The sequence below is a fragment of the Saimiri boliviensis genome, chromosome 11 (genome assembly GCF_048565385.1).
Source record: "Saimiri boliviensis isolate mSaiBol1 chromosome 11, mSaiBol1.pri, whole genome shotgun sequence".
Classification (NCBI taxonomy): domain Eukaryota; kingdom Metazoa; phylum Chordata; class Mammalia; order Primates; family Cebidae; genus Saimiri; species Saimiri boliviensis.
This window is the reverse complement of record NC_133459.1, coordinates 84,183,846-84,197,349: the sequence shown is the minus strand read 5'-3', so window position 1 is coordinate 84,197,349 and position 13,504 is coordinate 84,183,846. Positions and strand designations below refer to the sequence as shown.

General features: G+C 39.2%; 1 protein-coding gene across 18 annotated transcripts in view; it reads right to left on the bottom strand.

Annotated features, from left to right (window-relative positions):
• Nucleotides 1-13,504, bottom strand: part of LOC101033254 (calcium-activated chloride channel regulator 1-like) — a 183,442-nt gene that overhangs the window by 77,311 nt on the left and 92,627 nt on the right. For 6 of the 18 annotated variants that reach the window (XM_074381125.1, XM_074381127.1, XM_074381130.1 and 3 more), the window contains exon 2: nt 11,838-13,504. The exons of 1 other annotated variant lie outside the window; for it this stretch is intronic. The gene's annotated coding sequence lies outside the window, so the exon portion shown is untranslated. 11 more of the 18 variants (XM_074381119.1, XM_074381121.1, XM_074381123.1 and 8 more) reach the window with 7 other exon arrangements.

Here is a 13,504-nt window from a genome sequence, read left to right as displayed (position 1 = left end):
TCCTTTACAGACAAGCAACTGCTGAGAGATTTTATCACCACCAGGCCTGCCTTACAAGAGCTCCTGAAGAAAGCACTAAACATGGAAACAAACAACCAGTACCAGCCACTGCAAAAGCTGGTTGTAAAGACCACGTTGTAAAGACCATCAGCAGTATGAAGAAACTGCATCAATGAATGGGCAAAACAACAGCTAGCACCAAAATGGCAGGATCAAATTCACACATAAAAATATTAACCTTAAATGTAAATGGGCTGAATGTCCTAATTAAAAGACCAGACTGGCAAATTGGATAAAAAGTCAAGACCCTACAGTGTGCTGTATTCAGGAGACCCATCTCACATGCAAAGACACACATAGGCTCAAAATAAGGAGAGGGAGGAAGATTTACCAAGCAAATGGAGAGCAAAAAAAGCAGGGGTTGCAATCCTAGCCTCTGATAAAACAGATTTTAAACCAACAAAGATCAAAAGAGACAAAGAAGGGCATTACATAATGGTAAAGGAGTCAATGCAACAAGAAGAACTAACTATTCTAAATATATATGCACCCAATACAGGAGCACCCAGATTCATAAAGCAAGTTCTTAGTGACCTACAAAGAGACTTAGACTCCCACACAATAATAGTGGGAGACTTTAACACTCCACTGTTGATTATTAGACAGATCAACAAGACAGAAAATTAACAAGGATATCCAGGACTTGAACTTAGCTCTGGACCAAGCAGACCTAATAGACATCTACAGAACTATTCACCACATATCCACAGAATATACATTCTTCTCAGCACCACATCGCACTTTAAAATTGACCACATAATTGGAAGTAAATCACTTCTCAGCAAATGCAAAAGAATGGAAATCATAACAGTCTCTCAGACCACAGTGCAATCACGTTTGAACTCAGGATTAAGAAAGTCACTCAAAACTGCATAACTACATGGAAATTGAACAAGCTGCTCCTGAATGACTACTGGATAAATAATGAAATGAAGGCAGAAATAAAGATGTTCTTGGCAATCAGTGAGAACAAAGACACCTTGTACCGGAATCTCTGGGACACATTTAAAGCAGTGTCTGGAGGGAAATTCATAGCAATAAATGCCCACATAAGAAACAAGGAAAGATCTAACATCAACACCCTAACGTCGTGATTAAAAGGACTAGAGGAGCATGATTAAACAAACTCAAAAGCTAGCAGAGGACAAGAAATAACTAAGATCAGAGCAGAACTGAAGAAGACAGATACACAAAAACCCTTCAAAAAATCAATAAATCTAGGAGCTGGTGTTTTGAAAAGATCAACAAAATAGATAGACTGCTAGCCAGACTAATAAAAAAGAAGAGAGAAAAGAATCAAATAGATGTGAAAAAAATGATGAGGGGGATGTCACCACCAATTCCACAGAAATACAAACTACCATCAGAGATTACTACAAACACCTGTATGCACATAAACCAGTAAATCAAGAAGAAATGGATACATTCCTGGACACTCACACCCACCCAAGACTAAACCAGGAAGAAGTTGAATCCCTGAATAGACCAATAACAAGCAGGGTCTGAAGTTGAGGCAGTAATTAATAGCCTACCACCAAAAAAGGTCCAGGACCAGATGGGTTCACAGCCGAATTCTACCAGATGTGCAAAGAGGAGCTGGTCCCATTCCTTCTGAAACTATTCAAACAGTATAAAAAGTGGTTAGTTTTTGTGGTCCTTTTGTCAGCTTTGTGATTGATTCATTAAAACTGATATTTTGGAAAAGGCAGATTTCATGTTTTAATTTAACAAGCATTTATTGAGCTTGGTGCTGGGCATTGGGGATATGATGATGAATAAGAACTTGTCTTCCACCCTCAAAAATCACAGCCTCTGGAGGGAAATAAGGACAAGTAGATGGCAGTTATGAGAAAGAGAGCTAATGTGAAACCCAGGGGTAGGGGTGAGAATTAGGTAAGAGGAGTTAAACCCACCGGGGCAAGAGGTTGGAGGAATTAGGGGATGCTTTCCAGGAGGAGTGACTCCAAAGACCTGAGAATGAGCATGAGTAGTTATTCAGTGACCGCAGGATGTGGAAGTGGAGGGATAGTGGAGAAGATGGCATCTATAGAGAATGAAAAGCACCTCACAGCCTTGGAATGAGAGATACTGTAATGTATTCAAAGAACTAGAAGTGGTCCAGGGTGGATGGAGCCCAGTATATAAGGTGAGAAGTTGTGAGACATGAAACTGAAGTAAGCTGGATATACAAGATAAAAAGCATCATTAATCATACCACAGGGTTCAGACTTCACTGGAATCAAGCAATGGTTTTGTTGCCTGATACTCATAGAAGCTAATACTATGGCACTGGCTTTTGAGAAAAGTGAAGAAAAAAGCCTTATTGAGAGTCAACTGGTAAAGAGATATTAGGCAAGTTCAAATCCATCTCCCTAAGTTGGGGTGTGAGGTCAGGTTTTCTAGTCTGAGAATAACAATGGGAACGGTAGGAAAATGCAATGAGGAGTGAGCTGTCTGGGTCATGCAAGGGGTGGTGATGGGTTTTTGGCTTTTAAGTCTGTAATGAAACCAAACAGGGGTTTCATTACTTCTCACTTACATCCCTGTTCCTTGACTCACATACTTAGTTTCCACCTGTGGTTGGTTTTTCTATTCTGCTGGCTTTGGGGTCTTGAATCAGACATGCTTGGCTCATCTAGACATGTTCATGTTACATGACATGCAACTTGGGGGTCCATGGCACTGCAAAGCAACTCATCCTTTTGTTACTAACAAAGGTAAAGCAGACTGAATTGGGTCTGTGGTTACATTACCTTGAGTGCAAAGGAAAGTCATTAGAAGGTTTTAAACAGGAGTGCGACTGGATCATATTTGCACTTTAGAAATACTTCACCTGCAAAGTGATTAGTGGTTGGAAACAGGCTTGCATTATTAGCATATATATCTTGTGTGAATTAGGAAAACTACCTGTAAATTAGAAAAACATGCCACCTCTGGGCATACTCATGATCCAGTAGCGCCCCTGCAGCCCTGATTCTGGGAGCTGAGTTTGAATTGTATTTCAGGCCTCACTCCCTTCTGCCTTCCATGGGTGAGTGTTTTCAGGCACGGCACAATCTTCACAATAGTTCACAATGGCTGTTTGGAAAAGGGTTTTGTAGGGAATATAGGTAAGAGATGCCGGGGGCATGAACTAGTGTTAGAGGCAGGTGGAAGGCTTTTGAAGATATTAAGAATTGACAAGACTTGGTGACTGACTGGATGTAGAGAGTAAAGAAGCAAGAATAGGAATGTCTCTGTACTTGTATGTGTGTATTAGAATATTCTCCATTCCATTTTTCCTCTTCACTCTTTTTTACTCTGTCTTCCCAGAATGTAGTCCCATTTTCCAAAGTGTTCACTATGTATTTGAGAGGGATTAGGAGTTAGGGCTTGTGTCAGATAGTAAACAAATAACTGCATTTGGGTGTTAGAATTCTGTATGAAGAATGGGACAAAGAAGGGGGAGTGTTCTGAGTGTGAGGGAGTGAACCAGGAGAGACAGTAGAAATGGGACTTTGAAGAAGGGGAATGTGGTTAGGAGGCAGAAAGGGCAGCTGAAGAGGGTGGAGTAAAGAAGAAGAAGTAAAGAAGGAACGGTAAAGTATGGCAATTCTGACAAAGGCCCAGAAATATAAAACTGTGTGGACTTCTGGGGAAACTGAAAGTCTTTGACTGATTACAGCTGGGAGATCAGTTGGGATCGTGTAATAAGAGATGTGGCAGTGGAAGCTAGGGCCAAATGATGGTAGGCTTTGCAGTCATTCATTTGACAAATATTAGCCATCATACAAGGTGCCTGGTAAGAAGTGATGAATAAAGCAGACAAAGTCTCTGCCTTTGTGGCATTTATACCTTATCTTGAAAGCAGCATGGGAACTATTGTGGTTTTGTTCAAATTAATCTGTGGGGAACATGGATTGGGAAGGATAGACTGAAAAGAGAGAACAGTTAGGAACCATCTTTTTCAGAAGATGCTGGAGGCTGATTGAGGCAGTCACTGAAGAGGAATAGGGAAGAGATAAAGGTTAAGGAGATTTCACAGACAAGACTCATTCACCTATTTGACATAAACGGTGAAAAAATTGGAGGGTCAAGAAATGGCCTCCTGGTCTCTGGTTTGAATGACTGGATGGCGAAATACTTTTCTTTTCTCTTCTTCTTTTTTTTTTTTTAAAGTATTTTTAGTATAGATAGGGCTTTGCCATGCTATCCAAGCTGATTTCAAACTCCTGAGCTCAGATGATGTACTTGCCTTGGCCTCCCAAAATACTGGGATTACAAGCATGAGCCACCACATTCAGCCTTAAATGGCATTTTAAATATCAGCAAAACACTTCTAAAGTCATGTCCTATACAGCTGTTTTTTTTTTTTAAATTATACTTTAAGTTCTGGGGTACATGTGCATAATGTGCAGGTTTGTTACATAGATATACATGTGCCCTGGTGGTTTGCTGCATCCATCACCCTGTCACCTACATTAGGTATTTCTCCTAATGCTATCTCTCCCCTGTCTCCCCACCCCCTGACATCCCTCCCCTAGCCTCTCACCCTCCAGAGGCTTCTGTGTGTGATGTTTCCCTCCCTGTGTCCATGTGTTCTCTTTGTTCAACACCCACTTATGAGTGAGAACATGCAGTGTGTTTGGTTTTCTGTTCTTGTGTCAGTTTGCTAAGAATGATGGGTTCCAGCTTTATCCATGTCCCTGCAGAGGACATGAACGCCTCCTTTTTTATGGCTGCATAGTATTCAATGGTGAATATGTGCCACATTTTCTTTACCCAGTCTATCACTGATAGGCATTTGGGTTGGTTCCAAGTCTTTGCTATTGTAAACAGTGCCACAATAAACATATGTGTGCATGTGTCTTTATAATAAAATGATTTATAATCCTTTGGGTATATATCCAGTAATGAGATTGCTGGGTCAAATGGTATTTCTATTTCTAGAACCTTAAGGAGTTGGCACACTGTCTTTCACAATGGTTGAACTAATTTATACTCCCACCAACAGTGTAAAAGCATTCCTATTTCTCCCTCTCCTATCTGAGGGAAGCCATTAGGGACTTTTCCTGGCACTCTGGTACTCTGGCTCAGATACTGCACTTTTCTCATGGTTTTCAAAACCCGCAGACCAGGTGATTCCTTCCGGTGCCTACACCACCAGTGCCCTGGGTTTCCAGCACAAAACTGAGCAGCCATTTTAGTAACTTTTTTTTTTCTCATACCCCAGTGATGCCTGGAATGCCAGCGAGACAGAACTGCTCATTTCCCTGAAAAAGAGGGCTGAAGCCAGGGAGCTAAGTGATCTGGCTGGGTGGGTTCCACCCTCACAAAGACCAGCAAGCTAAGATCCAAGATCCATTGACTTGAACTTCTCTTAGCCAGCACAGCAATCTGAGCTTGATCTGGGACATCTGATGAGGTACTTTTCTTTCACTGAGAATAGGACATTCAGAAGAAGGTATAGGTGAAGAGAATGAATTTAGTTTTATATAACTTACTGTTTCCTCACCCAAATTGACAAACCTATATCCAAAAAGTGCTCTGAACCATCTACATTTCCCTGCTTGGCTCAAATTATATATGTGTGTGTGTGTGTGTGTAAGAGAGAGAAAAGAGAAAGAGAGAGAGGAGGGAGAGAGAGAGAGAGAGAGAGAGAGAGAGAGAGAGAGCGCACGAGAATGTTCATGATGGTGGAACAGAAGTTAAAGGAGCAACAGATACTCAATAGTGGGCTTTCTTCCTTTCCTGAGATAGCATTATCTCCTGACACTGAGCTCTGGAATCTGGAGAGTTCTGGTTTGTTCTATGAAGGAAGCCTGATTAAGGTTCTAAATATATTTGAGAGACTGTACATAGAAGCATGTTTGCAGAAAAGCAAAAGTTTTTAACTGTTTTTAGTTCCAAGTCCAGATAGAACTTCAAAGTATTAAGTGATGGTTCTACTTTCTTGTCACCAAACTCCTACTGTTCAGTCTTCTCCATATGTCTCTAAAGCAACTTCCTGTTTCCTAATCACCACATGATGACAGACATCAGGACATAAAATATGTAGTACTTTGCTTACATTCTTCATGGGGTTAAATGCATCAGGAATGAATTTGCTAATCATCACACAGATTATTAAAGAAAACAGGGTATTGGGATTGTAAATCAAATAATTAGCAACAATTATTATCTGAACAGGTATATTTACTAAAATGCTATTACAGATGCTAAGGCTTTAAGATGACTTCCTGTTTCATGGAACAATATAGAGTCATTTATGAAGAATACTTATTTTTTCGTGCATCAGCTCTATGAGTAGACTACCACATGAGGATACGGAAACTGAGCTTTGGAAAACTCCAGGGGCAGACATTTGCTGGAAGGAGGGAGAATGGATGATGGTAAGGTGAACAAAAGTGTTCTCTGTAAGAGGGAAGGAAGTGGAAAGACAAATTGGGAATTTGATACCTAGTGAGTAGGTCTGTATAGCAGTGGGTTTGTCATTGTTTGCTGTTTTTCAAAAACATACAAAGTTTTTGCAGTGATGATATTGAGTATTATTGTCATGAAAACAATTTATTGAACAATCTCAATTCACTAGGATATAAACATGAAAAAACAATTTTTTGAGTTGCTGTAACAAACTGTGTTCTGTTGAGTTCCTCTATTTCACTAGGTAGCAATTACCAAGTACCAATATCAGAGCCCAATTCCATTAGTACTGTCATTGTCAGTTTGTAAAAAACACAGTATCTGTGAAGCACAATAAAGTGAAGTCCAACAAAACATGGTAAGTCTGTCTGTGTATACAGCGTGGAATGGATAAATCAAGCTATTTAATATGTGCATTAGCTCTTCAAATTATTTTTTTTTGGTTAGTTAAAATCTATTATGTTTGTGAGCTTCAATTATATAGTATATTGCTATAACTATAATCACCACGATGTACAGTAGACCTCTTAAACTTATTTCTTCCTCCCACCTAAGCCTCTGGTAACCCCCATTCTACTCTCTGCTTCTGTGTGTACAATGCTTTTAGATTCCACATATAAATGAGAATATATGGTGTTTTCATGTCTGGCTTATTTCACTTAATGTAATAGTGGCTTTGCTGAGGCCAGTTGAATAAACTGAGACTACATCTCTCAGGAACCATATGAATCTGGGTAAGAGTTGCTCAAAAATAATTCGCACAGTATGTGGGAGGCAGAAGTAAAACAGCAGCCATAACTGTCTGCTGGAGAAATGAGAAGAGGCAGTAGGAAGCAGATGCAGACAGACCGGCATCCTTGCTCCTCTACTCCATTTCTCACTCTTCTTTCTGAATGCTGACATTGCTGACTGACAGTGATCCTAGGCCCACCACAACTCTTGGCAACAAACCCACAGAGATTTTGTTATGCACAGGTAACAGTCTTCCACAGACTTCTACAGTGGCTCTTTTCACGGTCCCACTCCAGTTCCTGGACATGCCTGGATACCGACATTAAACACCCAACACAAACCTCAGCATTTCAGATAGGCTTGTTAGACTTTTTTTCTTACCTTCCATTTCCTTTCTTCAGTGCTTTACTTCCTCATCCTAATTCTTATAATAAATAAATTCCCTACTCTGTAATACTTATAGTGGCCTGTTTCCCTGACAGTACCCTGACCAAAAAAGTTATCGGATATTTTGGTAATCCAGCACTGTGGACCAAACCATCCCAAAACTTGGTGGCTGAAAACATCAATCATTTTCTTTTTTCCATGATTCCATTGGTTATCTGGGCTTAAATGGGAGGTTCTTTTGCTGGTTAGGCTTAGAGTTTGGTGACTGTAAATGGAATCATCTAGAGGTTGGGAAACAGGGAGAATTAGTCTTCTTTTCTTCTCCATGTATTCTTGGAACCTCTCCAGTGCTCTCTTTATTAGCATAGTTGTATTTTAACATGGTAGGTCAGGGTTCCCAAGAACACTAAAATGGAAACATCTATCATTTTTGCTGTATTATGCTAATTAAGGCACATCATTCATGCAGCTCTATGTAAGGCTACAAATAATTGGAATTGTGGATATTTGGAAACTATTTTGGGAACTAGCTACCGTACTTTTCTTTTGGCTCCAATAGGCCTGGATCACTTCAGTGTTGCTTTGAGTTGAACTCTTAGTCCCATTTTATACTTGTGTGGATGTTCATTAGGCACTGTGGTTTGGGTCCCCACATGTACACATACTCTTCTAGAGTACTCTGACATGTGACAGTAGTCATCTCAGTGGTATAAATAGAAGCATTCAAAGGCAGTTCTCTCAGTCCTAGCTGAGCAGTTGCGACTATGAACGTGTACCTACTCTCTGTGCTAGAGTTTGGGGAGACCCTGGGGGTAGGTGTTTAGCTTGTGACACTGTAGACTGCCCACCTCCAGGAGTATCACTGACTTGGTTATCTGGTGATACAGGTTTTTTTCTATTCAGGAAGCCTGTAGATGTTGGAGTCTCTGAGGTTGGTACAGGATTGGTCCTCTCCCACACAGGGCTGCCTCTTTCTTAATGGAATAGCTTAGATTTATTTTCTGTTGCCAGATTCCCTGTGAGAGGTGATGAGCCTAAACTTACCTTCCCAGATGTGGTACTTCTTCATGATTAACTAAATCAAGTATTAGACCATGAATGCTCCTAGGCGGTTTTAATGGACAGCCCAGGCAGACTCCATACTGTAGGTACAATCGCTAGTTTATCCTGGACTACAGCTAGGGCTGGTTTTGTGTACATGCCATCTGTGCAGTTGCTTGGAGCTCTGTGCTTAGAAGGGCCCTGAATTTGGTTTAATGTTTTGCTGTTGGTGTCTTGAAATTCTTACTAATTTCAAAGCAAAGGCCTCTTATTTTCATTTTGCAGTGAGCAGCATAAATTATGTAGCCTGTACTGACTACAATAATGGTAACCATTTAGTTATCTTTCTGATTCTTAAGAATTCATAATTGAACTACTTCATGCAGACCTGGGAATAGACAAAATCAAAGCTTGACCCGGGAGGGGACAGTCCACTACTGGGACCCATCTCAGCCTAGCTGTTGCACTTGAACATCAGGCAGGGAAATAACCAGGCTGGTAGGCTTTGCCTCCAGAGTAATGGGAATAATGGGTGGAAAGGACATGAAGAAAATCTGACTGTTATGTATTATTTCTTGGGCCAATATAGAATTTCAGGGCTTCACTTCCCTCTTGGTAAAAGGTCAGGTGTTCTATGCTTAATACTTTTCCTGTATTTTATCCTGTACATCCCTAGCCATTAGCACAGGCTTAATAGGTACCAGTTTGTTAGAGGAGCTAACAGTGCCAATAGACCTTTTGCCTCAACAGCTTAGTCACCAAGTGCCCTAGTGCGCAGCTCATTTTCCTCTGCACATTTTCTTCTGCATGCTCTGAGAGGAAGTCAGACTTTCCTAGAGTCAGGAGTCTCCTACTTACTTCTTCCCCTGCTCCTTTATCACTTCCAATTTAAACAACAAGCCCTTTTTGTCAGCCCTGCTAATCACACCAAATTCATTATGCCAGGTCAAGATCAATGTTTGAAGATTGTTAAAAGGTACCCCTGGATTCAGCTTATATGGCTTTAATTTTTGTTTACTTCCAAATAGCAAAGAATTCCTACCAATGCTACATGAGATAAGAAGGCAGATGTGTGGATGCTGTTCTTCAGGTCCTTTCTAGTTCCTCCAGATGCTGAGTTATTATCATAAAAATTCCTGTTCAAAATGAAAAAATCACCCTTTGGAAGAACAAGAAAACTGTATGCTTGTAAACTCTGACTTAATGTCTACCTCATTCTATGACGGGAATTCATTCTGCACCATCTTACACCATTGTTACATGCTCTGTGTTCCATTTTGTTTACATCAGTAGGGCCTCTGGCAGACCTGGCTATGGTCTGCCATATAAAACTGCTCCTTTCAACCTACATTTTCTGTTTAAAAGATCTCATTAGTCAAAATGGTTGTGACCCTGAGAGATGAATGAAAATGTTATGTTTTGAAAATATTTAGTTTTGAGGCTGGGTGCAGTGGCTCATGCTGGTAATCTCAGCATTTAGTGAGGCTGAGGTTGGCGGATCAGAAGGTCAGGAGATCAAGACCATTCTGGCCTACACAGTGAAATGCTGTCTCTACTAAAAACACAAAAACTAGCTGGGCATGGTGGTGTGAGCCTGTAATCCCAGCTACTTGGGAGGCTGAGACAGGAGAATCGCTTGAACCCGGGAGGTGGAGGTTGCAGGAGAGTTGCTTGAACTCTGGGAGGCAGAGCTGAGATTGTGCCACTGCACTCCAGCCTGGTGACAGAGTGAGACTGTGTCTTAAAAAAGAAAAAAAAAATTTAGTTTTATCTAAAAACAAGGGCTATAGATAGTAGCTTCAGGAGTTCTTTCTTATAAGAAAACAAAAAGTATGCAGATAGGCATGGCTTTTTAAATGAAAAGAGATAGATATATGTTTATATTGAAATAAAATCAGGAAAAATTATAGTTTGATGGTGGTAATCGATTTTTTTTCCTATTATCCTCTACAGCCATGAATTGTAGTAAACATAACCTTGGCAATTACAGGGTATAGTTGGAAGCTTTGGAGGAATAGAATATCATCAATTTATACTTAATAGTACCAACACCATATTCATTTTTTTCCCCCAAATGTTTATTTGCCTCCCTTTACTTGTATTTTGACTACTCAAATAGATAATTTATATTTCTTGATGAAATGTGAAATATCATTTCAGAAAACTGTGGTATCAAATAACACACAACCAGGAATCAATATGAAAAAGAATTTTTGTTCATCACTATTTCTTACAAATAAAATAACAAATAAAATTATTAAATTTAAATCTTGACAGTTCTTTACATATCCATGGATGTTTTATTTAATCCACGTATCCTTTCAGATATTTAATATTATTTATATGGGTTTATGATCACACACGGGATGAATTTTGAGGTTCAGAAATACCTTTTACTTAACATGTTTTGTTTTTTAAAATTCTGTTCTAGGTCTACTTGTAGATTTTTCCCTCGTTAAGATTCAAATGGTGGTACTTAAAATAATGCTAACAATTACAACAGACCCAACCACAGGCAATACCAGGGTAGGGTAGAAATATTAACTCCAGAATGATGATTTTTATCAGAAATAGGAGTAGTATAATTTTTGTCTGGAGTAGGAGTAGTATAATTTTCATCAGGATTTGCCTGACGGATAAAGAAAGCTACTTGTGCAATATTGGAGACTTTTGATGTCAAGTTGCTTTTATGTATACTTTTAATGGCAATAAACATGTGGGTTGCATTTTCTTCTGAGATACTTCCTTGTTTAAATGCAAAGATTTCCTTGTAGTTGGCCTCCTTTGGTGACAGATCAGTAGTATTTACTTGAAGAGCATCATCAAAACTGTCTCTTAGATTAAGGATACTTCCACTTATTCTTATGATATAATGTTGAACTAAGAAAAAAGTTACAAGTAGTTTAGAGACTAGAGTAGAGCATATTTATTTCTATTTATTTATTCTCAAAAATGTCTAGTTATGCAAAGCATACACTCATATCAAAAGCCTTACTCATTTTTTAAAAAAAGCCAAATTATCATCTTAAGCCCTGCAACCTGCTACCTTCTCTGTATAAAAATGTGTCACTTGATTGAAAAATATCATATTATAAAATTAGTACTTTGTTAAGCTATCAATTTAAAACCATTCTCCCCTCACCCACTCTTACACCCTTGTTTTTGCGATTAGCACTTTTCACTTAAGTCAAAATCACATGACACTTCGTCCTTACCTTTTCCAACATCAAAATCATCTCCTGGTGCTGTCTATGTAAGAACAATCTCATCCTAAGGTGTGGCATCAAGGTCTGTGATTTGACTTGGGGGGTATCGGTCAGGCAAAGGAAGGCTTGGGACTTGTGATATCACAACTGCACCCCCAGACACTGTTCGGCTGAAATTCTCCAAGGTGGCCTGAGTATCCTCATTATTTTCAGGTCTTGGTGGGTTTGCTTCAATTTCCCCTGCATTACACATTTCCTGGATGGGCAAAACTGCTGGTATTTTTTAGAATTCATTAAATCACCTTCTCCACCCCACTTGTCTTTTCCTTTTTAAAAAATATATACAGTCACATTTTTACTAAGTTTTGTGACAATCATAAGCATCCAGTTGGTGAGAGAATCTTTGCTAGGATATTGTAGGACAGAATGAGATAATAAATTGCTTTAGAATTAAAGCTACACTGGATGAGAGTAATATTATATAATTCAATATGTGCCTTTTTAAAAAAAGGAACTGCTTTACCTTTTGAATTATCTGCTCTCTGGGAATATACCTGGAAAAATCATTGCCAGTTCTTCTCCACCCACTTGTGCTAGGACCCTCCCTCCATGCTGCAAGTGCTAAGAAATAATTCTTCTGATTGTATTCCAACTGCTAGTAGAAAGCCCCTAAAAGTGATAAGGTACCAGATAACAGAAAGCTAGCAAAGAATGCATTCTTAATTCTTATATCATTTTACTGTACATATTTTTTTTGACTTATTAAAATTCCAAATAAATGTTTACTCTTATAGCATACATAATCTGAAGGATAAATTCTGCACTGGCTTGTGCTTAGACTCATAAATTGGTCTGTTTCCTTCATCTTGAGCTGAAAATTGGGCATATTACTGTTGATATACATAAGATGTTCCAAACTCACATAACAACAACTGATGTTTTTGAATGAGATCATGTCTTTTGCAGGAACATGGATGGAGCTGGAGGGCATTATCCTCAGCAAACTAATGCAGGAACAAAAAACCAAAATACTGCATATTCTCATTTATAAGTGGAAGCTAGATGATGAGAATTCATGGACACAAAGCGGGTAACAACAGACACTGGGGCCTGCTTGAGGGCAGAGGTGGGGAGGGGGGAGAGGAGCAGAAAAAATAACTATTGGGTACTAGGTTTAGTACCTGGGTAATGAAATAATCTGTACAAGAAACCCCCATGAAACGAATTTATCTATATAACTCACCTGCACATGTACCCCCAAACCTAAATTGAAAGATTAAAAAATAGTAACTGACCTTTTTTGAGTGCTTGAGTGCTTACTAGGTGGCAGACATTGTACCAAAGCTTAGACTAATTTAGAGGCAAATCCTAGTCTGACTGAGAAATTTATTCCATCAGGAATAAAGTTTATTCCACTAGGGAAATAGGTTGTTTGAAGTCTTCATTATATCAAATCACAATATTATTCAAACTATCACTGGACTATAAATATCATGAATACTCACCGTTTACTACCCAGCCTGGTATGTATGCAGCTCTACTCAGTGGATCCCGTAAGTTTAGCCTGGCAGTGTTTGTTACTCCATGAGCCCGTACTTTTAAGCTGTATCTGCCATTTTCTGTATATGCTGTAAAATATCTGGAGTAGACCCCATCATTCTTGAAAGAATCAGCGC